The following is a 10,380-nucleotide window of genomic DNA, read 5'->3' on the forward strand; positions in this document are numbered from 1 at the left end:
GTGCGGCTCCTCCAGACACTCCCGGCCGCAGCGGGAGGACAGCGTACGTGTCCAGCCAGGGCTGGTGTCTGCTCAAGGACTGCTGAAGGTACACATTTGTTTCAGTAACAGCGATCTTGGCAGGCGAGGGAGGCAGCTCCAGCAGGCTTTTATAGATGTACATATTTTGGACTCCCACAGAGAGTTATTAGTTATTAAAAAGCGATCAAATGAGGCTGGTTTTGGAGTACATTTGTTAGCCATATGATATCAATTAAGCTCCAGTCTCCTGACTGCAAGGAATTGACATTACCTCATACATACGCAGAATTAAATTCCTCCTCTCCCTCTCCCCGTCCTTGAAGCTAGTAATGCCAAATATCTCCTGCATTCCAGAGGAAAATGCTGCAGTTATCCTGAATATGTGGGTGCCTTCAATTTGTAATTAATAGAGCTCCATAGGAAATGCTTTTGCTGGAATATGCAGCAGCCATAACGGATTTGCTTGGCTGTGCGGCACTGAGTAACGTATTCATGCACTGAGCACAGTGGGGCCGGACAGCAGAGCATCCGACCCTGGGCTGCAGGAAGATGCACCAGGAGATGTTATGTCGCTTCTTGCTTACTGGAGAAAGTAGGGATTTTCTGTACTTATTTTATCAAGATTATCCATTTCATGCCAATACTATAACTGAAGACCAAAACAGGGAGAATATTTTTGTTGGATAAACTGGCAGAGCTTTTGTGTCTGTAGTTCTTTTCAAATATGTACACTCAGCTGTTCCATCAGGGTGCAAAAGTAAGAAGTTGCCAAATGAATTGATATTAACTTCTCTCTTGCCCATTAGTAAAAACAAACAATCACACCCATCATCAATGGCAACAGATGAAAACTTTTTTTCATAGTTATTTCAAACCTACTGATATTTAGGAGTGAGAAGACTTCTGCTTGCTGTAAAACATTCCAGTTCAAAACATGGATATTCAAGGTTATGAACAACAGCAGACCCGATAAGAGCAACAGAGTACTCTGAAGCATTTCTGTAATTTCTAAAGAAGTTGCATTCTGCACATAAGCCTGTATATTTGACATGTTCTGTAAAGAGGATTTATACCTTTACATATATATATAAATATATATATACACATATATTTGCATGTTTAAAATATACATGTATATATATATATATATATATATATAATATGCACATGCATGCGAATAAATGAATAGGTGTTAGAGATCATATAGTTTCATCTCTCCAGTATGGTTACAGCAACTTCATTAATGTATTCTGTTCCTATGGCTTCAGATGACTTATTGCCAAGATAACACACCACAGGGGAACTCCTACAAAATTTTGGACTGATCTTCCATACCACAGATAAGCCTTACCATTATACAGCAGACTCAGGATTTCAATCAGCTAAGAGCAGGGCTCGAGCAATAGATTTGGGATTTGTATTTAGCTGTACACAAGTTTGTTGTTGGTAAAAGAGTTTTTTTCACAGTCAAAGAAAAGAACTGTTTGCATATCATACCTTTCAAAGGCTTATGGATGGAGGGATTTTTCATCTCGTTGAGGTCCAGTTCAAGGGCTGAGGTGATATTTATGGCTTTGATAGGGTTTCAGGCAGTTGGATGAAAGCCAAAGATAAGACATACCCAGTTGAAAGGATCCAGCTGTAGAACAGAGCACTGAGACTGGACAAACTGGGAGTCTGAATGTTCCAAAAGAAACCTATTTCCACTCTAACCTACAGGGTAAAAGCCTACGTGCATGGTCTCCATATTGTATTCATGGGAGCAGATGACACCATCCTCAAAATTGGTACAATGAAAGGCTTCAAATCTCAGCTGTAGTGCCCTGTCTCTCAAAAACTGACACGTGAACACGGCAGATAAGTCTCCCTGATTTCCCACAGTCAGAGAAATGTTTAGGAGGAGTGTTCTCCTGAGGCACAGAGATTATGTTCAAACACATCCAGCAGTGCTCAAGGAAGCAGTGAAAAATGCCATCCCACAGTGCTGCAGCAATGAAAACTCGAGTGATAAAAACCATGAAGGAGTCAATAGGTCAAGGAATGGTATCAACAAAAAGTAGCTTTCCACAAAGATGTGTACATCTACCCCAGCTCAATTCCTTATTACATTATTGCAATGTTAGGGTTTCCTGCCCCTGACACAAGCCCTTCCAGGGCCTACTTTTGCATTATATTTTTGTCTGGCACTCAAAAGTCTCTGCCATCAGTCTGGGCTCTCCTTCCTGGCCACATCTCTGCTCCCTCATTTGTTACCTGCCTTTGGCTGCTAGCAGGGCTTACAGAGACAAGAGCAGCCTTCATGCAACGCCTTCGGCACTTCCTGAGTGCTGTAATGCCATGCACTCACCAAACAGACGTGTGTAATCAATGTGCCTGCCACTCACTGACAAAATAGAGCTGAATTCATGATGTCCAAATAGCTTTATGTTTGACATTTCTGAACTTTGGAGTGCTTGATTTTCTAAAGTAATTTCTTCTCAGTGAAAAAGAGCTTGAAGACCAAGAATATTTGTCACCCAGGGGGGTTTTTTAGGAAGAATTCCTGGCCAAATTCGGGAACAAGCATTGCCCCAAAATGTGCTGCCCATCAGTCCCCAGGTGCTTGTGGGAATCCAGTCAGTGTGGAAATTGTGCTGCGTTTCTTCTACTGATGCTCACCAAGCATGATAAATAGCTAGCAAACCACCAAGTCTGAAAATGCTCTGCATAACTTTAAATGTTTCCACTGGTGTAAGTCTGGCAGTTTCTCCAGCACTGTGCCAGAGGATATTTCTAGAATGGAAGCACCCATATAAGAGAAATATTGAGAGTTTTATTGCAACACAGACTGAGTGGCTGATCGCTGCTGCAGATAGTACAGAACAGAACTTGGAGACCTGCAAGAAGAAAATAAAACTCAGTGGTGACATGCTGAGTTTGTAATTTGGGGCAGACACAAACACAAGGGCACATATTCAGCTGCATAAATAATGGCAGACAGGAAAAGAATGGGATGAGCTTTACCCCTTCTCCCTGTATCAGAACAAGGAATTCTGCATGAAGGAACAAACAGAACATCATTAAAGAATTACTACTGATTTCCAAAGAAAGAGTTGCACAGCATGTGCACAACCTATTAACTCATTGCCACATGTTATCATTGCACTCAAATAGCTTAATAGGATTCACAGACAAATTAGGCATATCCATAGAAAATGAGAATATCAGATGGTCCTGGATGAGGTAAATACGTTTTAAAAGATATAAACACTCATATTTCAGGGCAGGCTCATGAGACTGCAGAAGAAAAGTCCTCCAGTGAGCAGGTTCCAGCATTACAGGGACATCGTCTGAAGCCTGGACTACAGGCCACTATCAAAGACCTGATAATGCATGAAACAGATTACAGAAGGGATTCATATTACATTTAACTGTGTCTTCTTAACTTTTATGTCTGTGAAAAAAAAAATAGTATTTGCTATGCTTGAAGTACACACAGGAATTTTTGGCTGCTTACCCGCAGAAATGTAAAATTGCACAATTTGCCTTGGGTTTTGCTCTGGCATTATCCTGTTTGTGCCAGGCACCTCTGAGCTGCTTCCAGACAAGAATTCCTGATGCTCTAGAGTGAGCTGATGGTGAAACAGTGTACACTGAGCCTCGATGCTCTGCTTAACCGATAAACAGCTTAGCAAATTACTACCAGTATCTCAAATTTCCAAAGGCATTAATCTGCAGCCAAACAGTATTGTTATTATGTTATCTTTTAATAATCTTGTAACAACACCCACATTTCAGTACTGTCAAGCCCATCTACTCACATGCCCTCAGTGGGCTCCCATGGGCATTCAACCCCCTCCCTCCCCCCCAATGCTACAAGTCATAGGTGGGACTGATTTACTGTAGCCTTTCTCTTGACCTTTTCAGCAAACGTCCTTTGATACTGGCACTGCCACCAGCCCATCTGAAGGAGTTGGGGAAAGCAGAGATGTTGAACTGCATTGAGCCTTTAACGCAGTCCCTCCACTCCATCCTGCATCTCCTCTCTGGTACTGACAGCACCCAACCTGCCAAGGGATCCAGCTTGGGGCCAGTTTGCCTTTGGCTGTTGAGAACACTGCACCAAACAAGGTAAGGGTGGGAAGTAGAGAGAGGGGAGGGGAAATATCATCTTTTTTTTTTTTTTTTTTTTTTTTTTGGAACATTAAAAAAAAATCACGAATGTTGGCAAGAAAAAGTACCTGATTTGAGTTTTTCAGAAGCATAATTACATTTTTAAGGCTCACCCTTTGGCCTCCTGGCCCTAATCCAACACCAGCTGAAGTCACTTGCCAATGGTGTGCTCAGGCTTTGATGTAAGTCAATGCTTTACCTAAAAACTCACAGTGCAAAATTACTCAATAGATGTGTTTGTAATGAGTACCTTTCTATAAAATGTTGAGAAAATAAGCACTTACATTTTTAGGAGCATTTTAAATGTTTACTATAAAATTTTATTATGTATTAAACTTAATTACCCAAATTAAATTCTCAATTATTGTACCTGTGCATACTGTTGTATGTTTTGCTTCAGTAGCACCAGATGGCACAGCTATTCATTTTTATTTACAAATTTTGATTGAATTTATTCTGTTCTTTTCTGTTGGTGGCAAATGAATGCTGGGACCTGGGTAACCTTTAACACAGACTGCACGTGCACTGGGCAATGTGCACTGGGACTTTGCTTGAGGAAAGGCTGCAGTAATCAAAGAAGTAGGACTACAAAGTGCTGTCTGCTGGTACCTAATGTTGAATCAAAAGCAGATTTCCATTTTGGAGACAAATCTTTTCTCGAAACCAGGTTTTCAGAGATGAAAACATTACATCACCTTGGGGGAAAAAGGAAAGGATACAGTAAGAAATTTGCAAGCAATAAGCCTTACAGTTTGCCAAGTATACAACTGCTGACAATTAGTTTTATTTATGCATTTATGGAACATCATCTACATGTTTTATATCAAGCGGAACAGCTTCCTCCCCCCTTGCCCTGAGCTTCCACAACTTTAAACTACTGAAATGAGAAGTTACGCTCTGACTCTCATTCTTTTGATTTGAAAGCTATTTTTCTAAACATTGTTACAGTTATTTTCTAGAAAGCCCAACAATGAGCTCTGCTAACCATGCAAACAACCCAAATATAACTCAGTGCAAAGAGATGCCCCTTTCAGAGATCACTTTATTTATTCTTTGTATTAAAAAGGAGCTGAAAAATCCAGGCATGAAATCATGTTTTCCAGCTATGCTTTTTGTCATATTTATGGTCTCTTTGGTAAAATCAAAGGAATGCACTTCTGTGTAATGGGGCATAGTTTGAATGGCACAGTAACCATCAAACCATAAAATTTGGAGTTGGGCTCCTTGATTACAAAAGCATGTCCTCACTTGAGTCTGTGCACAGCGCAGCTGTTTAAATCACTGACAGTTTAAAATTGGAGTCACTTGAGAACTAAAATTGCATGTGATGGCAAAATGGTAGAAAATATTAAGTCCAGGCTGCCAATTTCAGAGTAATTTCGAGAAGTCTGAGAGCTTACTGATAAAATTATGGGACGTAGAGAATGTAGTACTCATTAAGCTCATTTTGTCTTGTTTGCATCGTGAGATCTCTTGTTGTCACTTCGCTGTGGGTCTCTTTGAACTTCAAACCAGGTCCCAACAAATGGGAATGGGGTTCAGGAAGCTCTGAACAACATGCTAATGCCATGATCACCTTTCTTTTCCTTTTTGGTGAATGTGCCACAGAATGGCAGCCCAGAGAGCTTCAGCCAGTGGTACCGGGTACCTCATGCCAACGTAGGACGTTGAGGTATGGAGATGAAGCTCCTCTGTTACTATGAAGTTCCATAAGGTAGGCACCAAAGTACAGTTTTCTACAACTCTCCCACCATTTTATATCTGGAAAAATTTCGTCTCAGAAAGAATGGCTAGGAAGAGGCACGGGCTGCCAGGGAGGTGGTGGAGTCACTGTCCCTGGAGGTTTTCAAGGAAAGGTTAAAACTGGCACATAATCCATCCTTCATCGCTCCTTAAAGCAACGTACATCACAGAGAGATAGTTGAGGGATTAGCAGACATCATTACAGATCTGCTTCTTTTGTATTTCCTACGCTATTTAATCCTCATCCCTGCTGCCAACAATATTTCAATACAACCAATAGCATCCAAAATCCTGCAACAACAGCGGGACACCTGCAACAGCACCAGGAGGAGGAGCTGGGCTAACAGGGCAGCTGTCCTTTCTTACAACTTCAAAATTGCTTAATTAGGAAATGAGAGGAAAGCTATTGTAAAACTAAAGCACCGAAGCAGGGAAATAAGAGCACACCACTCTTTCCTTTTGGTTTTTATACGGCCTTTTGAGCTGTAGTTTTTGGGTTTTTTTTCCAAACACAGGTACTGTTTTTCTCATTTTTATTAAGTCTCACTGCCAGTTTTGCAGTTACTAATGTCTTGCATGGTCTGACATCACTTAATCTACAAAATTAAAGTTATTTCTCAGTTTTACCTAATTAAAGCTGCTGGACTGATCAAACTTATTTTTCTCTCCGGAGAAGATGCATTCAGCTGCTCGTCTAAAGCATACAAATTATCTCATAGCCTAGTTATGCTGCTGACACGGGGTCATGAAAAATGTGCCAACAAAACAGAATCCCCAGTGCTCCAGCAGACAACAACGAACCTCGTATTTCACTATAACTTGGCAATTAAGTTGGAAGAAATGCCCCGGGAGAGGAGCCATTCCCTAGGATTTCGAGCAGAACGAACCACTGCTGATGAATTAGCTGAGACCCACTGCAGTGCTCAAGCAAAATGTAAACTGTGCTCAAACTCTTTGTTCTTACTATTTCTAATAGCATAAATTAAGATTTCTGTAAGCAAGGCACAGGGAACGTGGCAACCTGCTGCACTGGAATGGGCTGGCCTAGGGCAGCTCAGCACAGCTCAGCATCACCTTGTCCTGCTGGCAGATGAAGCACTGTGGTTCCTGCAGGATCACTGCAGGAATGTCCTGACCTGGCATGTTTCCCCCAGCTCTCATCGACTCAAAGCCTGTCTGAGCTGTTGAAGCACCCCACAGCCAGTGATGCCTGGGCTGTCCCACACCAACTGGGACCGCAGTCCTGTCCATACTGCCATCCTGACATCCATGCTTCTCATCAGAGGAGGCGGTACAGACGTGCCTACTCTCCTGTGAGCACACCCACAGAGACCTCTAATGAGTCAATTAGTGACTGCCAGGCACTTGCTGCTGGTCATCCTCCTGCCAACAGTAGGAAGGGCACTCTGGCCTTTTCCCTTCAGCTCCACACAGACCGACAGTTTATCATGTAAACACTTCCACAACACTCGGGGAAAGAGATATATTTTTCTGGCAGGTCACAAATGTCATTGGGGCACAGGATCTACAGAAGACACAGCAGCCAGAGAGCAGAGCAAAGCTCACTGGAGGTGATGGTGACCTCCTAGGGACAGAGAGGATGGGCAAAGCAGGAGGGCCGTGGTAGTAAAGCAGAGACCTTGCAGCTCCTGGCGTGGTACGTCTGGCTCCAGCTCCTCATAGCACTCCTCCCTTCACTGCTGAATAGAAACAGAGATTAGAAACTGGAAAGGGAGACAGAAGTGCCTTTTAATTGTGTGAGGAGAGCTGACAAGAAGAAACACAAAGAAATCACCTGGAGAGCCCATAGAGAATCAGGAACAAACTCCTTAGGAGAGCCCAGGCGAGCATGAAGTACCGGGCATCAGCCCAGAGCACCTTTGTGGTATAGCACAATTCCATTTTCACCTGTTTCTGCATTTGGATAAGCCCAACATCTTTTATGGCTATGAAAATATCCCACTGGCAACTATGTCATCATTTAACCTTATTTTTCCTTTCTAGAGGAGTTTCCTTTGACATTCCTCTGCATATTTCATTATTCTCCCAGGATTTGGAATATCTGCTGTTACTTGAAACCACTGGGTCTGGGATCCATTAAAGAGGAGCCCGAGCCAGGGAGCAGTGGCATGGCACCAAACACTCAGGAGCAAGGCCACAGGAATCTAACCCAACTGTGCAAGAAAACCTTCATTAATAATATCCACAGTAATTATGTCTGAAACTCTTAGCGCTCTCTCTAAACAAGAGGTAACCAAGTGGAGGTAGATTGCGATAACTTACTTTTTCCACATGCACATGACTGATACCAACCTTCAAATATTACTTCTTTCCCAGAATGAAATCTGTAAGGCAACACCAGCAATCCTCTCCTGTCCATTGTTCCCAGAAAATCTATGCTGCTCACGAAAAAGTGAACAAAATCATTCACGTTATGCATTATTCATAGGATTATAATGTTTCCTCTCTTTCTGACAGCAATACAATTTACAGGAAAATAAGAGAGAATGTAATGTGGAACGCAAATCAAAGCACAACAGACAATTTATCTGGTAGCATCTTCACACTCTTCTGATGGTGGAATCTGGGAAAGAAAAGAGGCACCACAGTCAGCATAGTAATATTCTCCCTTGTGAAGGCATGGTCAGGTTTTGTACCACAATATGCACAGTAACAAAAAACACTTCTTTTTTTTTTTGCCATGCTGGGCTGCTTTTGTGGCCTTTCCATTGGGTGTTCTCACCTTGCCCACCGAAGTGCACCCAGTCTCTGCGTTAATACACGAGCAGTTTCCTCCTGATGAGGAAACACTAAAAGCCTTTTCACATACGCCTTCCACCACAGACACTCCAAAATCGAAACAAGCACTCTCAGATGCTCCCCTCCAGCCTAGCCTTGGAAATCATATCTCTGCCTACATGACCTGCTGCTACAAGATGCTAGGCTCACACTCAAGCTCTACTGCCTTAGGTCATTCAAGCAGCATTAGGATTATCTTCAAACATACTGCCAGGATGTGCTTTTGGGAGGTAAAGATTGTTACTCCAAGTATTTTTAATGCTGCCTCAGCTGTACATTACAAATCTGCTTCGTCAACTCAGTTCTTCTGAAAAGAGCTTGCTACAGTCCACTTCTCCTGTTGAGATGCATGATCTGATGCTCCTCTTCCAGCAGGGTAAACCAGGTTTGTATCTGTCCTGCCCAAGAGCAGCTGCCGCACCCACGCAGCTCTATTAGCTGTGATCTCGCTGGCAGCACATGCACTGGGGCTGTCCTGCCAACACATTGTAAAACTCTTCTCAGAGAGCACACCACAGAAGGCAGAATAGCATCTCTCCAGACATACAATCATTTTCATTAAATCTATGTATCTGCCCCCAGCCTGGCCCCAGGGCAGCGTGCTGGAAGATGGCGTTGTGGAGACAGAAGGCCCATTTACACACTCCTGGAGCAGTGGATAAGGGCAGCCAGTTGTACACAAAAGGAAGTAAACTCTTTGATTGACCTTCACAGAAGAAGAACCTTTGAAAAACACGCTGTATCTGTTTAAAATTACATAAGGAAAACATTATAATGAATGTCCCTATTTTCTACATAGGATACATTCTCTATAAACTCTTAGCAGACTTAATGCTAGACAACAGGATAACAACCATACATTTAAACTATCACTTCCCAATTACACACAAATTAATAATTTAAGAGATCTCAATTCAGAGCTCCACTGCCACGGGGAAAAATGAGCCCAGTCATACATCATTCTTACAGCAGCTAATTGGGCATGGAATGGGCCGGCTCTGGTGGTAAATGGTAAATAATAAATATAGGATATCAAATGCTGTATGTAGGTAGACAAGGGAACTTGCTTTCCACTAAAACAGAAAAAAGAACTTTTTAAGAAGTCAGCCATTTATCTGACCACTGCCATGCACCTCTGATTACATGTACCCGTCTCACACGAAAAAGCTTAATAGCAAGCATCAAATTTAAAGATGTGTACGCATACGTACATGTATATATACATATATTTGTGTACACAAACAGAGAACCCAGCGATGCTGTGCATTGATGTTGAGATCTCGTGAACTAAAGGCCCTCCACTCTTCTTCTTCCATTTCGGACAGCATACTTATTAGATATTTAACTCTTCTCTACGCCCCCTACAAACTGAAAAAGGAAAGAAAGCTCTTCTGAGTTCTCCTGGCTGACGCTGAAGGAACTTGTCAGCCCACAAAGGGATATGGTGAGATCCAAAACTGAGCTCTTTGTAGTTGAAAAGAAAAGTCTTTAGCCAATTGGAAGGGACTTCTGATGGAAATGTTATGGCTTTCCTTTTCCAGCAGATTAATTGAGGGAAAAGTTAACGTATTGTTTCATTCCGTATCTACTGGCAACTGATATTCAGCGATAACTGATACTCTGGATATTGTGGAGTCAAAGCTTTTCTCCTTCATGCAAATGGCA

The 10,380-nt window shown here is 42.2% G+C and overlaps 1 protein-coding gene across 1 annotated transcript in view; it reads left to right on the plus strand.

Moving 5' to 3' along the window:
- Positions 1-10,380, plus strand: part of DAW1 (dynein assembly factor with WD repeats 1) — a 305,330-nt gene that overhangs the window by 282,712 nt on the left and 12,238 nt on the right. Inside the window, exons 17-18 of the transcript XR_006930918.1 lie at positions 3,928-4,131; positions 5,782-5,887. The gene's annotated coding sequence lies outside the window, so the exon portion shown is untranslated. The remainder of the gene's footprint in view (positions 1-3,927; positions 4,132-5,781; positions 5,888-10,380) is intronic.

Source organism: Gallus gallus, chromosome 9 (genome assembly GCF_016699485.2).
Source record: "Gallus gallus isolate bGalGal1 chromosome 9, bGalGal1.mat.broiler.GRCg7b, whole genome shotgun sequence".
NCBI lineage: Eukaryota > Metazoa > Chordata > Aves > Galliformes > Phasianidae > Gallus > Gallus gallus.